The following is a 15411-nucleotide window of genomic DNA, read 5'->3' on the forward strand; positions in this document are numbered from 1 at the left end:
GTCTCTTGACCCGAAGTATCCCCACCTCTCCTCGCTGGAAGGGAGGCTGCCTAAGCCTCATCCCGAGCTGGGGGCGGAGGACCAAGGGTGAGAGCCACCGCCTCCACAATCCCCCGCCCCTCGGCACCGACGCTCCGCGCGCTCGCCGGCTCCCTATTGGCCGAGGCACTCGCCATTCCTGGTGAAGCGGCCCCGTGAGTGGGCCCTGGTTGGTGGAGCCGGCACTGAGCCCCCCTCCTGCTCCGGCCGAGCCCCGCCGCTGGGAGGGGGCGTGGCCGCGGCCGTGGACGGGCCGGAGGCGGCGTCGCTCGCGCCGCTGCGTGCGGTGTGGTGCGAGGCGGGTGCGCCGGGCGGCAGCGGCGCGGCGGGACCATGGAGCTCGGAGCGCAGCCCCGGCGCCGGCGGCGGGACCGCGGACCGGTGAGTGAGGGCTGCGGCCGCCCCACTTCTCCGCTGTAGGCTGCTCTGGCCCTCTCGGCTCCGGGACGGGCGGCTGCCGGGGGAGGGGCGGCCCCACGGCCAACTGAAGTTGCTGCATCGCCGCGCGCTCCGGCCGGGCGGCGGGGCCCACTGCGGGCTGCGGCGCCGCCTCGCGCGTATCCCCGCAGCCCGGCCGCATCCTCCCGGCCGGCTCCCGCGCTGGCAGGGGCTTCTCGCCGTCACGGCGCGGCCAGGCGGCCCTTCTCTCCCGCGCCTCCGGGCCTCCGGCCCTTTGCCGTCCGGTGCGCGCTCCCTGGACTTGGGGCAGCCACCCGCCCTCCCCGCCGCAAGTGGCGCCCGGGCCTCCGGCTCGCGCCCCACGCACGACGCCCCGGGCCGCTCCGCGTCCGGGACCTTCGCATCCCTTCAGTGTCTGCGTGCCCTCGCTGGGTCTGGTCCAGCTCCGAGTGCCTCCCGCCCCCATTCGGCCCTCCCCGCCCTGGCCTGCGCCCTCTTGGTGCCAGCGTGCGTGTCGGTTGCGGGCGTCGTCTCCCTCGAGGCTGCAGGGCCGCGTGGCTCCCGGCCTCGGAGACCAGGCCGGACTCTTGGAGTGCAGGGGAGGAGGTGGGGCGGCCCGCGAGTGCGGGGGACCGCGCGCCCGGAGCCGCGGCGCGCGGGGGTATCATCCCTGGGGGACTTTACCCGCGCGCCTGGGCTTTAGCGAGGGCAGAAGCTTCCTCTCAGTTTGTGGTGCTGACGTGCAATGGCGATTGCTTCTTGATTTGGCCCCTCTGCAAGGGAGAGTTCCCTGGTGGAGACGAGTTCTTAATTATTCAGAAACTATGTGATGGGCTTAGGGATGAATGGGAGCATCATAGGAATTCTTTCTCATTTTAAGGTTAATTTTTAAATTAGCGGTTTACTTCCAGCAACAGTCTCGAGTTTTCAAAAACTGAAAATTAAAAAGACTACTTTTCTCAGCTCTTCAAATTAAATGCATAGCAGAGCATGGTATTTTAAGATTCAGAGTCTACTTTTTATAAGGGGGAGAGGATAGCTATTTGAAATATTTTGCATCTTAAAAATTAGGTTTATCTAAAGCTTAAAATGCGACTCTATCAAAACTAAGTTCAAAGTATTGTAATTGACTAATCTTTCTGTTGCCTCTAGGGCAAATTCTGTTGCTTCTTTTTATATGTGCTTTACCCAACTCTCCTTTTCTAGCAGTTAAACAATGCAGTGGTTCTTTAAAGCTAGTTCTTTTATCTGCTTGAGAGGTTAAACAAACGAAAGCTGGGTTTGACCTTTCCCAAAAGCATTCTCATTGTGTCCTATCCAGCTCCCTTCTCCCAGGGTTCTAATGACTTCAGTGTAGTACTCATTTTTCTTCATCTTGAAAGATTTTCTTAGTGGATCTTCACAAAAGCTGTGTCTTTTCACATGTTTAAAGATTGGAAAGTTTGGTCAACTATTATATTTACCTTCCAACCTGTGCTTATTCTAGAACTATCTACACATAGAAATTGTTCTTGCATTTCCAGTTGGCTGGCGTGAAGTTGCTTAATAGCATTTGTTTTTTAAAAATCTGTTTGCTTTAAAATTTACAACCTAATAGTCAATGATGTGCTTCACTATCTTCAACAATTACGAAAACAAAGGTGGAACACACTTTGCTAAGTGGTCATGCCAACATTGTAGCCTCCTATCTCTTGTCAGTGTGTCTTTGTAGTCACATGTTACGGTTCCCATAGAAACCTATGTATGGCAGGTAAGCTTTTTGTTATTGGGATGTTTTGATTAAAACAATTGCGTTATAATGCAGGTAGTAAATGAATTGTCCCTACTCATGGGCTAGTACTAGTGATCGTCTTTGGAATTCCAAGGACTTTCTTTGAAGAGTACTCCCAGATTGTTTTTCACTTTGGGTGGCTCTCCATTGCTGTAGACCTTGAATCTCTCTCTTTTCTTTTTTTTTCTTTTTTTTTTTTTTTTTTGAGACGGAGTCTCCCTCTTGTCTCTCAGACTGGAGTGCAGTGATGTGATCTCGGCTCACTGCAACCTCCGCCTCCCGGGTTCAAGCAATTCTCCTGCCTCAGACTCCCGAATATCTGGGATTGCAAGCGCCCGCCACCATGCCCGGCTAATTTTTGTCCTTTTAGTAGAGATGGAGTTTCGCCATGTTGGACAGGTTGGTCTCAAACTCCTGACTTCAGGTTGATCCGTCCACCTCGGCCTCCCAAAATGCTGGGATTACAGGCGTTAGCCACCGCTCCCGGCTGAATCTCTCAATTCTCAGTCCGTTTTAAGGGCCCTGTTTCTTTCAAGTCAGGCTTTTTTTGGCTTTGCTCTTGGGCATGTGGAACTAAATGCTTCTGACAGCCCCACGCATTCTTCTTCAGGGCTGGTTCTTTACCTGTGGCTTGACTTTATGCTGTTATATAGAAATATTTTATGCCAGTAATACATAAATGATGTACATTATAAAATAAACAATATCAACATAGAGATTTATAGAGGTAAAAAGTCAAGTTTTCTTTTTCCCGTCTTATTGTTGTCCTATTCCTATTTCTTTCTTCAGAGGTAACCATAATACAGGGTGTATCCTTCTGGATTTTTTACATTTAACACTGTAGATGAAATATATAACCCTGTATATTTAAAAAACCATTTCATGAATGCCTACTAAGTACCAGGCACTATTTTAATCACTAGGGTTGCAAAAATAAGAGACAGACGCTTTCAAGATGTTCATAGTCTACCAGGACAAGCAATTACAGTGCAGTGTGATAAGTACCATGATAGAGTCAGTAATCAGTGAGGGATACAGGAGCCTCATGCATGACCTAATCCATTCATTCACTTGTTTTATTCATTCAGTACACTTAAGAGTTCTAATATGTGCTGGGGATACAGAGATAAACAAGACCGATACCTCTGTCAGCCCCCGATGAGCTTGCTGTGCAGTTCAGTCTCAAACAGTTTTAACCGTTGGTTACAATGTATTGTATGATATGGGATCTGAAAGGGGCCAGCAACAAGAGCTCGGAGGAGGACTGTAAACCCAAGCTTAGGGACATTCAGAGAGACAGGAAAGCCTCCCAGAGGAAGCACCATGAGAAGGAATTGGTCGAAGTCTGGGTTGAGGAGAGAGTGTACCGAGAGATGGTCAGGGAGGTGAGGCACTGGAGCAACCACAAACACCAGGAGTTCAGTCCAGTGGGGGTGGTTGCGGGCAAGGGCAGGGAAGTGGCAAGAGGTGAGGGAGGAGAAGTAATGAGGGACTGTGCCACGCGGCGTCTTGTGATTACTGTTGTGTGGAGTTTGGAGTCCTCTGTGGGCAACAGGAAATGGTTGAAGAATTGTGAGCAAAAGAGGGACACGGTCAAATTTGCCCTTTGGAGAATGGATTAGAAGAGGGAAGGCTGGAAGCAGGGAAATTTGAGGAGGTAGAATTGCTGGGATTTGGTCATTGGCCGTGTGTGTGTATGTGGTGGGGGAGTTGGGGCAGGGAGGAGTTCAGGGCAGTGTCCAGCTCTGGCTGGGTGGTTGGGTGATGGCACTGTCCTTAGGTGGGCACAGAGCAGCATCCATTTTGGGGAAAAGATTATGGGTCACACTTGGCTGGGTTAAGTTTCAGGTGCTGAGGGGACAGCATGTTCAGTTGGCTGCACTAGGGATCCAGATAATCAGGAGTTGTCTGGATTAGAGAAACACATCTGAGAGTTATTAGCTGTCCCAGACTGTCTCAAACAATTTGAGAGTTTCCCATACTATCAGCTAAGGTGCCACAGCAAACAGGGAGACTGGGTGATGTTTCACATTGTTGAGGAAAACACAGTCATAGTTCCGTCTCTTCAAGCCTGTGGAAACTACTAGCTCAAGATAGTTAAAAATGTCTAGACTAGATTGCACTCCATTCCATTCGATGACCTCATGTTTGTAAAGAAGGATTTTTGGTGGTTGCTGTACCATGTGAAAATCAGTGTAGAAAAGGAAATGAGGGAGGCCATTGTCCAGTCTGACTCCAAGGTTTGAGAGAAATTGTGCAGTGCTCAATAGGTGTACACACACTGTATTAGTAAATACTTGTGGTTATCTAAGAATGAAATAAAAATGCCATTTTTTTCTCTATTAAAGTGTACTTTTTTCAAGTTGGTACCAAGTTGTTAGGACATAAGTACTTAAGTTGTTAACATTTTCTTTACTCAATAAGCATTTGTTTTGGCCTGAGACTCCAAGGGTGCGGTGAACAGAGAAAGTTTTGGAACTCCTGCCTTTGCCTGTGCAGTATTTGTTAATGGAAGCTGTTGGAGTAGATGAGGTCATTTGAGGAGTATGTATAGAGTAAGAAAAGGAGTGGTGTGGAGTGAGATCTGAGGCATTCTTGTGTTTGAAAGAGAAGCAGATAATAGGCTCCCACACTGGGACTAAGAAGGATGGGGGTCATGGTGTCCGAGGAAACCTCAGCAGGCAGGGCGTGCTCAGCTGCTGGGAGCTGTTAGTAATACAGGGGACACTAGAGGCAACAGTGACATGACAGGGATGGGAGGGGGAGGCCAGTTTGTATCAGGATTTAATAGTGAGTGAGAGTGAGGGAGTGGAGCCCAGCATGTGTAGACAGCAGTGCTCAAGAAATTTGATGCTGGTGGTTAGGGGTGGTTATAGGGAGGGCAGGTAAAGGGGGAACCCTTTGGTTTTTGTTTTTTAAATGGGGGGATTTGAGCATGTTTAAATGCTAGTAAAGAACCGAGAGAGGGTAATTTCAGAGTTTCCATTGGAGTTAGCCCATTAGATAGCGGTTTCAGAGTTTCCGTTGGAGTTAGCCTGAGGACATGATGAATGATCTTGGTGAGGAGTCTCTGGAACCTCATTGCTGTGGATTGCAGAGTGAAGGGTGTTGAGGGAGGGAAGCTGGTTCTTTCCCAAACTTGATTATGAAGAGGAGAGAATGACATTAAGTGGAGAGGGGCATCTGGTGTAGGCTGACTTCCTCCCCTCCGCTCCCCTCCCTTCCTCTCCCCTCCCTTCCTCCCTTCCCCTTCCCCTTTGCCTCCCTCCCTCCCTTTTCTTTTCTTTTCTTTTTGCTTTTCTTTCTAGCAGTGACTTTATTTTCTCTTTTTTTTGCTGTTGTCTTAAGAACACCTTTTGTCTTCCTTTCTCAAGACATGCTTTTCTGAGGACTGGTTGTTCCTTTGCAGGGCGGTTGCTTCCTACCCTGGACTTTTCCTAGGTGCCAGTGTGTCTCCAGGTCATGATGTCTTTGTGGCTCACTGTCCTTTGCTGTCCTGTTCTGACAGAACACTCTCTCCTGCCAGTGTTTTTTCTGTTACTTACCTCAGTGCCAGTTTTGTGTCAGATCCTATCTGCCTATCTTCGTAGATGTTTTTATTTTTATTTTTTATAGAGACGGTGTTTTGCTATGTTGCCCAAGCTGGTCATGAACTCCTGGGCTCAAGCAGTCCTCCCACCTTGGCCTCCCAAAGTGTTACACCGCCCCTGACTTCATAGATGTTTATAGATTATAATAATTTTTCCACACTAATGCCTGGTGTGGTGGCTCACACCTGTAATCCCAGCACTTTGGGAGGCTGATCACCTGAGGTCAGGAGTTCGAGAACAGCATGGCCAACATGGCAAAACCCTGTCTCTACTAAAAATACAAAAATTAGCCAGTGGTAGTGGCACACACCTGTAATCCCAGCTTCTAGGGAGGGTGAGGCAGGAGAATTGCTTGAACCCGGGAGGCAGAGGTTGCAGTGAGCTGAGGTCGTGCCACTGTACTCCATCCTGGGCAACAGAGTGAGACTCCATCTCAAAAAAAAAAAAAAAAGAATAGTTTTTCCATACTTAGATTTCAGCCTTAATCTTTGGAGCCAAAGATGCTTCTGTTTCTTCTCTCTGCCTGCACATGTGCCTCTTCTCTGGGAGATTAGCTCTTCTGACTTTTTTTTTTTCTTTTTAAAATTTTAAAACATTTTAAACATCACAGACATTTTAGGGTATTTCTCATCTTTTAGGTCTCCTGGGGCTTCTAGGCCTTGGCTCTGAGCTCAGCATCTGGGATGATTTCTCAACTTTATACTTTCTGAAATTTCCCTGGGACCTTTTCTTAGGGTGCCCTCTGACCTTGGAGCAGTGGTCTTGAAATTGATCTAAAGATATCTTCTGTTGTATTATATGTTCTTGAACCTTTTTGGTATTTTAATTTTTTCTTTCTTTTAGTTTTTGCTTAAATACTTAAGTCAGCCCACACATGTTTGTATGCCAACTATGTCTGAGGCACTGTTCTAGTTAGCAGTGATAAGAATGTTTAACATGACCAAGCTGCTGCCCTCAGAAAGCTTATATTCAAGTGAGGTAAAACATGATAGATTATCTTGCTAACTAGTTCACAAACTCCTTGTTGGCAGGAACCACATAGGATGGTGCCTTGTATATAATCTGTGCATAGCGTGTGTGTGTTCCAGCTTGTCAGATAACCTCTTGTACGTCGTCGTCATATAGAGACCTTCATTTAGGTCTTGCGCTTATTTCACTGTGGTAACACTTGGTGCCTTCTCCCACTGGCTGTCCTCTCACAGCCTTGTGATCTTTGATCTTGGAATGCTTGTTTTCTAGCAGTTGAAAGCTGAATTGAATTTTTAAAAGTTCCTCTAGTGCATTCTGAAGATTTTATTAGCATGCTGTGGCAGTTCCATTTTAGTTCCTCTCATAGCATCCTCTCATTGAGAGCTGTTATCCATTTTGTGCTCTCGAGAAGCTCTGTGAAATTATATTGCAGTACCAAAGTATAGGTGTGATTGACTGTGAACTGGAATCAGTGTGGCCATTATTTTATCAGCTAAATGGATGAAGTGGTTCATTCTTGGCACTTAGTAGATACTCAACAAATATTTTTACATTGACTGAAAATGTTATGTGTTTTGATTCATGATTATATAATAAGCAGGACTTGATCACTACTGGGTAGTTTACACAGTATGGTCTGAGCCATGTTGCTCTACTACCATCACTTATTTTCTGACTTCTCAAAATACGTACATGACAAGGTTGTGTGTTGTTTTTTTTTTTTGTTTGTTTGTTTTTGCCTGTTTTGTTACATAGTCCTGTGTTAGGATATTACCTAGGCAGGTTTCAGCTCTGAATTGGCTTTGCAGCTCTTTGCTGGGGCATAGTCTATCCTAATGTTAGAATTAATGTTTGGTAGACACAGGGTCTCACTCTGTTGCCCAGACTGTAGGCCGTGGTGCTATCTCGGCTTGAAACCGGGAGGTGGAGGCTGCAGTGAGGTGAGATCACACTACCGTACTCCAGCCTGGGCAAAAGAGTGAAACTCGGTCTCAGAAAGAAAAAAAAAAAAAAAAAAGAATTAATGTTTATAGAAGGGCTCATGAATTTCACTTGCTTCCTGTGGTACACGGGAGAAACTCTAGTACAAGTTGAGGGGTGCCATTAACCAGAAAGATGGTAAAGAGAGCGGGGGCAACTTACAAGTATGTTTATATTGTTCTGAGAGGGGTTGTGGCTGTTGCACAGCTTAGAATGAGAAGGAAGAGACTGACTTTACATGTCTTCAAAAGTAAGATCTTAACTTTGGCAGGAATACTGTCATTTTCCAATATAGAACACGTCTGTTTTCAACATAAATGTAAAAACACATTTAAAAAAAACCAGCCCTGTAGAATTTAAAACATATCTCCATTCTTGGTTTTCTGTAGTATTTGTCGTATATCTTTTAGAGTTAATCATCCTGGCTTTTGATCAGAAACCCAGAAATACACAGAAACCCCCTAATTCCCCAAAAACCTGTCTTGAGATTTTAATTACATACTGCAAACAGCATTTGTTTCCTAAGGCTTCCCTAGAATGTGAATTGTTCTTTGAGATATCCCAGGCAGGAAGATTATTAAAAGGTTACTCCTTTTCAAAAGTTGGCATTGCAATTTAGAATGGTTACAAAGTTTATCAATGAAAATGAACTTGATGCCTGAGCTGTAATTGAAATCTTTATAGCTTCTCTGCTGTTTGTCCATTGTGTTACAGAGCATTCATTGAAAACTTCTTCCATTTCTGACATGTCCAGTTCCCACCCCTCAAAAAAAAAATTATGAAAACTACAAAACTTCACAACATCATTTGAAATAATTGTGTAAGGATTAGGCACCGAAGAGTTTAGAACAGCTACTTTACATTAAGCTATAATTATGGTTACTTTTTCTTGCCACACAGGAGTTTAGAAATTTGTGGTTTTATTTCTTAGGCTATTTTGTTTCTGATGATTGTCAAATTTCATTTGAGACAATATTGCCCTGCATTTTAATATTTACTTAGCATTTTTTCTCTTTTTGAACAGTTACGTAACTTTGATAAACTGTGTGTAAATGAAAGTTACAAATAGAGTTTTAAGTGGAATATGTACTTTATTCAGATTTTTATTATTTGAGATGATGATTTATTGAACATAAGCAATGGAGACTTTCATCTGTCATTAAATGAATATCTGGATTAGCTTATAGGAAATGCTCATAGTAATAAAGCTAAATATAAAGAATGAGAATCAAGAATATATAAGGACCAGAAATGGATACCTCAAAACCTATACTTTCAATAAAGTTCTAGTCTCCGTGGTCAGTGTTTTAGACATGAGGACTGCTTTAATAACTGCAAGATTTCAGTGACTCAGAGCAAGAAGCATCTGTTTCTCACCCATGTGGAAGCTTATGTTGGGGTCATCATGGGTTGGGTGTCCACATGGCTGTTCAGGTGGTCAGCCTTTTTCCACCTTGTGACTTAGCCTCCTATAGGAACTGGGAACCTGCTTGGTTCAGGCAGTGGGTGGAGAATGAGGACAGTCTTGTGGGAGGTTTTTATAGACCAGCACACATTGCTTCTCATCCTACTAGCCGTACTCAGACATGGCCTCTCTTAGCTTACTTTAGGCTGGACACATAGCAGAGCTATACGCCCCAGGAGAAGAGAGGTCATGGGGATGGGTAGCATAACTAGTCTCTGCCCCAGTCTGACTGGAACTTGTGTGAGCATCCTGGTGGCCACAGTGAAAGGAAATCATCCTCAGCTCTATGCTGTCATTTTCACCATGCATAAAGAACATACCAGTTTCTTTTCCTTAATATGTCCCCCATTTCACACTTGGGGCTTTGAATTAGTTACACTGAAAGGTGTAGTAGGTGATGTGCTCAGTGGCATTCATGTGGTACATTGAACAGTGGTTCTTGTTTGGCTGTTTATCATGTCCTTAAATAAAGTGAAAGTATAACAATCAAAAACAATTCTGTGGAGGATCACACTGACGTGGTTTATTATATATTTTCTAGTTGTGAGAATAAGCACACTTCATATCCCTCAAACAGTCATTCAGGAATATAAGTGATCTCAGGTGGATTTTTTGGTGAAAGATGTATAGAAGATAGTTTGAAGTTACTGTTACAGATGCGCTTGGAGTGCCAGTATTTTGTCAATTAAAGGTAGCTTTAGAGACCAAGAGAGAGATGGTTGGTTAGTTCAAAATCAATATCCTGCATGGCAAGCTTGTTCTAGATCAGACGTTGGTAAACTGCAGCCGGTGGGCCACATCTGGCTCTTTGCCTGATTTTGCAAGGAAAATTGTATTGGAATACAGACGTGTTTGCTTTTTTATTTGTCTGGGGCTGCTTTAGTGCTGCAAGGCAGAGCTGATAGGGGTAAGTGGTGGCAACAGAGGCTAACTTACACAGTATGACATATTTGCTATCTGGCTCTTTACACTAAAAATTCCTGACCCTTGTTTTGGAGAACATATTTTCTCCCTTTTCTGATGGGGCTCACATTGTAGTAGGTGAGAAAGCTAATAAACAACATGTTAAAAAAAAAATATATATATATGTCTCCCCTCACTTGCTTTTCTTTCTTTACTATGCTTTCTTTAGTATACAGCCTAGTGTGTATATGTGTGTGCATGTATATATGTATATATGTGTATATATACATATGTGTGTGTGTGCGTATATATATATAAAGAAAGCGAAGCATGTGAAGAGAGAGAATATCAGAGACTGCCATTTTTGATAAGGTGGTCAGGGAAGCCTATGCGAGATGACATTTGAACAGAGATACAAATGAAAGTGAAGGAGTGAACCAGCCAGGCAAATATTTTGGGAACGAACCTTATTTGGGGAGAAACAGCAAGTGCCCCCTTGAGATACCTGAGTAGCAGCAGGGAGGGCATTATGAATAGGGGGTTGGGTAGGGGGATGCATAGTGACAGAGGTATTAAAGGGGCCGGATTATGTAGGGCCGTATAGACTGTGGTGCACTTTGGATTTTATTCTGAGTGAGATGAAAAACCATTGCAAAGTTTTGAGCAGGGACATGATACCATTTGAGTTAGATTGTAAGAGGATCACTAGGACTGCTGTGTAGAGGATAGATAGGGGACAAAGGTAGAAGGTGGGTGTCTGTGTGCTAGGTAGGCATTGCGAAGTGCTGTGGCTGTTGGATGAATCAGTGGTTCCTGCCTTGAGGAGGTTTAGTAGAATAGCAGAAGAAAGAGATCACTGTAATGCACTGCTGCTGACAGAGAAGCAAAGGTGCCCTGGGATGGGATAGGAGGGGTACCTGATCCAAATCAAAGGTGACACCTTGACCTGAGAACTTGGAGAATGCTGATCAAGACTGATTGTATATCAGAGCTCTGAGATTTTTGGAAGGACTACTTGCATGCAGGAATTTTCCCCACCTGCATTTTCCCCACCTGCATTCCCCACCTGCAATTTTAACCACGTGAGCAAGTGCTCATCCAGAGATGAGTGGTTGGTGGCTTTTAGGTCATATGCCAGTGCCAACAATTGCAGTCTGGAGCATTGTGTTAGAGTGATGTTAAGGTGGTATCTCAGCTCAGCAAGATACAACACCACAGGAACTGAAGGGTGAAATGTTTGCCATCTTTGCCAGAGAGCAGAACCAAAGTAATTTTGGTTTGGGAAAGTTAGTACCATAGGACTGTAGAAAAGTCTCAGTAATATGTCTGTGGAATGTATTGTAGAGTATTGCTACTTTCCCCGTATGCCTGGCAGTATGAATTAGTTGTGCAATGTACGTCTCAGTAATTAAGCAAATTGGTCTGCTGTCTGGAGTTATTGGATATGACCCAATTAAACTTTGGAGGATGTCTGTAAAAATGATTTTATTTTTGGGACAGATGATAGTAAGGTATTTTGGATAATTAGTTGAAAAAATTGCTGCCATTTTAAATTAGTGTAGAAGAGGACATTCACCTTTCTGTTTTCTATAATGGGGTGTCTAGATCATCTAGAGAGAATTTTAATTATTATAATATTGGTTTAAAAAGAAGTAGGGAGAGAAAATAAAATCACAATCATAGAGGGAAGTTTTTTTTTTGTACTTTCTCTGCAACTGATAGAACAAAGGATATAGATGATTTGAACAAAACAATAAAATTGCCTCAGTGTGTCTAGCTGTTCTACCTAATGGCAGAATGTACATTCTTTGTAAGTAGACTGGACAGTATCTATCAGCTTGTTGGGAAAAGCAAGTTTGAGTATATTTTAGAAGATTGAATTCGAACAGAGTGTTCTATAAATTAAACTAAAATCAATAGCAAAAGGTAGCTAGAAAACCTTTTCTAAGTATCCCATGATCAAAGAAGATATTACAGTGAGAATTAGAAAATTTTACAAAATATGTTGATGAGAATTAATATGAAAATACTGTATATAAAAGTTTGTGAGGTTCAGCTGAAGTCATACTCAGAGGAAAGATTATAGCCTTACATGCATGTTTTAGGAAAGAAGAAAGCCTGAAAAATATTCAATGATGTGAACATCAATTTTAAGAAGTTAGAAAGGAACAGCATACTAAACCCAGAGGAAGTAAATAGACATTAAACGAGGAGAAATTAATAGAATAGAAAATAAATATACAGTAGAGAACATCTGCAGTACTAGTTTTATTGAAAAGATTGATGATATCAATCAATTTGGTGAGATTAATAAAATAAAAGATGGAAGGCACGAATTACCAATGTCAGCCATGAAAAAGAGAACATCCTAAAATATCCTACAGGCAGTAAAGATTTTTAACAAGATATTCATTTATGCTAATACATTTTAACTTTAGGTTAAATGGACAAGTTTTTCCTTAAATGTGGTTTTGTTATTCATTTAAATTATATCTTGATCGGCCGGGCGCGGTGGCTCACGCCTTTAATCCCAGCACTTTGGGAGGCCAAGGCGGGCGGATCACTTGAGGTCAGGAGTTTGAGACCAGCCTGGCCAATGTGGTGAAACCCCATCTCTACTAAAATTACAAAAAAAGTAGCCGGATGTGGTGGCGGGCGCCTGTAATTCCAGCTATGTGGGAGGCTGAGGCAGGAGAATTGCTTGAACCTGGGAGGTGAAGGTCGCAGTGAGCCGAGATCGTGCCACTGCAGGGCAGCCTGGGCGACAAGACCAAAACTGTGTCTCAAAAAAACAAAAAATTACACCTTGATCATTTGTTTTAGGGTCCTTGTTGATTTGATTTTCTTTTTAACATAATCTAATACAAAACTACAAAAACCGTAGTTTCAGACAAGTGTCACTCCCTCTCATATCCCTTTGACTGTGTCCTTTCTCCCTCTTGTAAATAACCAGCCTCACTTTTCTAGTTTCTTTTAAGACAGTACATGTATGTTTTCTTATTTACCTTTTTTTCAAAAACAGAAGGTGGCATACTGTTTAAATTCTGTTGCACTTGGCTTTTTTTCACTTATGATATACTCTAGAAATTAATTACTCTTTATCGGATTCCAGAGCTCTTCCTCATAATGTTATAGCTGTATAGTGCTGTTCACATACTGTGAATATGATGCAGTTTGGTCACCAGTCTTCTGTGTTTGGACATTTAGGTAGCTTCCAATATTTTGCAATTACAGTACAAATAATGTGGCTATGAATAACTTTGTGTATGTATTTTTATATTGCAGGAGGTTTAATTTGGGAATAAAGTCCTCAAATTTGGATTTCTGGGTTGAAGGATAAATGTATATGTAATCTTGTTAGACACTGCTGAATTCCCCTTCATAGAGATTGTACCATTTTGCAGTACGCTGAGCACTGTGTGAGTGCCCGTTTCTTTATAGCCTGCTAGTTAGAGGATATTGTGAAGCTTTCAAATTTTTGCCAATCTAATGGGTGAAAAATCTTTGTGTAGTTTAATTATATTTATTTTCTTTATTATGACTAAAGTTGAGCATCCTTTATGTTCAAGGGAAATTTTTATGTTATTTTGAGAATTGTCTATTGCCCTTTTTTTCTATAGAATTTTTGCACCTTTTCTGTTCATTTTTTAAAAGTTTTTCTTTGCCTTAGGAATAATATTGCTTTGATATATGTTACAATATTTCTCCTAGTTTTGACTTTTCTGATTTTTTTCCCCAAGAAAATATCTTCATGTAGTCAGATTTATCAAGCTTTTTTTTAATTGAATTGGGCATGGGTTTTGAGTCACGGTCAGATTATTTGTAGAGGGATTCACCAATATTTTATTCTAGTACTTGAGTAGTTTTCATTTTTTACATTTAGATTTATGACATGCTACAAGTTTATTCTGATATATATGGTGTGAGGAATAGATCTGATTTTGTCTTCTTCCGAATAGTGATTGAGTTGTACTGACACAATTTATAAAGCTCATCTTTACTCAGTTATTAGTGATGCCACCATTGCTGTATATTAGATTTCTGTATGTAGCTGGGTCTATTTTTGGGCGTGCCATTCCATTCTGTTGGTCTGTCTGTTCATATGCTATTCACACAGTTTTAATCATGAGACTTTGTTTTAATATTTGGAAAGGGCATTTCTCCCTCTTAGCTCCTCCCTTGCAACATTTACTGAGCTGTTCTTTTGTGTTTGCTTTTCCACATGAACTTCAGCATCAATTTGTTGAGCTCCATTAAAAAGCTGTGTAATTTTTATTGGAATTGCTTTATATTTATAAATCAACTCTGACAACCTGATGAAGTTGTGATGTCTTAGCCAAGAACAGTCGAATGTTCGTCTACTTTCATGTGCCTTTCAGGTGTGTATAGATTTATAGATTTCTTTGTATAGGTTTTGAACATTTCTGTTGTTTATTCCTGAGTATTTTGTTGCTGTTATAAATGAGACTTTCTGTTCCATTTTACATTCTAACTGGTTATTCTTTGTGTATGTGAAGACTAGTTTGTTTACTTTATATCTTGCTACCTTGCTGAATTCTTTAATTGAGTTAATTTTGTCATTGATTCCTGGAGTTTTTCAGGTTTACTAACATGTCATCAACCACTAGAGAGTTGTTTTTCTTTTTTTCCATTGTTTGTGCCTTTAATTGTTTTCTGTTGTCTAATTGCCTTGGTGAATACCTTCAGAAAAATGTTAAATAGTGGAAAAGGTAGTGGGCATTCGTATCTGGCTCCTGACCTTAATGGGAATGTGTGTAGAATTTGCCCTTTAGGATATTGGCACTTGCACTCACCGTGTGTATGTGCGTGCATGCACATGTTCTTACCCTAATTCATTCTTGTTCTGTCTTAAGTTGTGTTAAGAAAGTATGCATCTATTCCTATTTATTCTATATATATATTAGGAATGAATACTGAATTTTGTCAAGGGCTTTTTTGGCCTCCTGTGGAGGCAATTATATGACTTTCTTGTTAGACTTATGAATATGGTGAATTATATTACTAGATTTCCTAACTGGAATCATTATTGCATTCCTGGTATAAACTCTTTTTTTGAGATGGAGTTTCGCTCTGTCGCCCAGGCTGGAGTACAGTGGCACGATCTCGGCTCACTGCAACCTTGGCCTCCCAGATTCAAGCGATTCTCCTGCCTCAGTCTCCCGAGTAGCTGAGACTATAGGCACGTACCACCATGCCAGGCTAATTTTTATATTTTTATTAGAGATGGGGTTTCACCATGTTGGCCAGGCTGATCATGAACTCCTGACCTCAAG

At 42.4% G+C, this 15411-nt stretch overlaps 1 protein-coding gene across 3 annotated transcripts in view; it reads left to right on the forward strand.

Annotated features, from left to right (window-relative positions):
• Positions 1 to 270: 270 nt before the first annotated feature.
• Positions 271 to 15411, forward strand: part of WASF3 (WASP family member 3) — a 131180-nt gene continuing 116039 nt past the window's right edge. Inside the window, exon 1 of one of the 3 annotated variants that reach the window (XM_063714871.1) lies at positions 271 to 420. The gene's annotated coding sequence lies outside the window, so the exon portion shown is untranslated. The remainder of the gene's footprint in view (positions 421 to 15411) is intronic. The other 2 variants (XM_002824105.6, XM_063714869.1) reach the window with 2 other exon arrangements.

This window comes from Pongo abelii, chromosome 14, assembly GCF_028885655.2.
Source record: "Pongo abelii isolate AG06213 chromosome 14, NHGRI_mPonAbe1-v2.0_pri, whole genome shotgun sequence".
In the NCBI taxonomy this organism is placed as follows: domain Eukaryota; kingdom Metazoa; phylum Chordata; class Mammalia; order Primates; family Hominidae; genus Pongo; species Pongo abelii.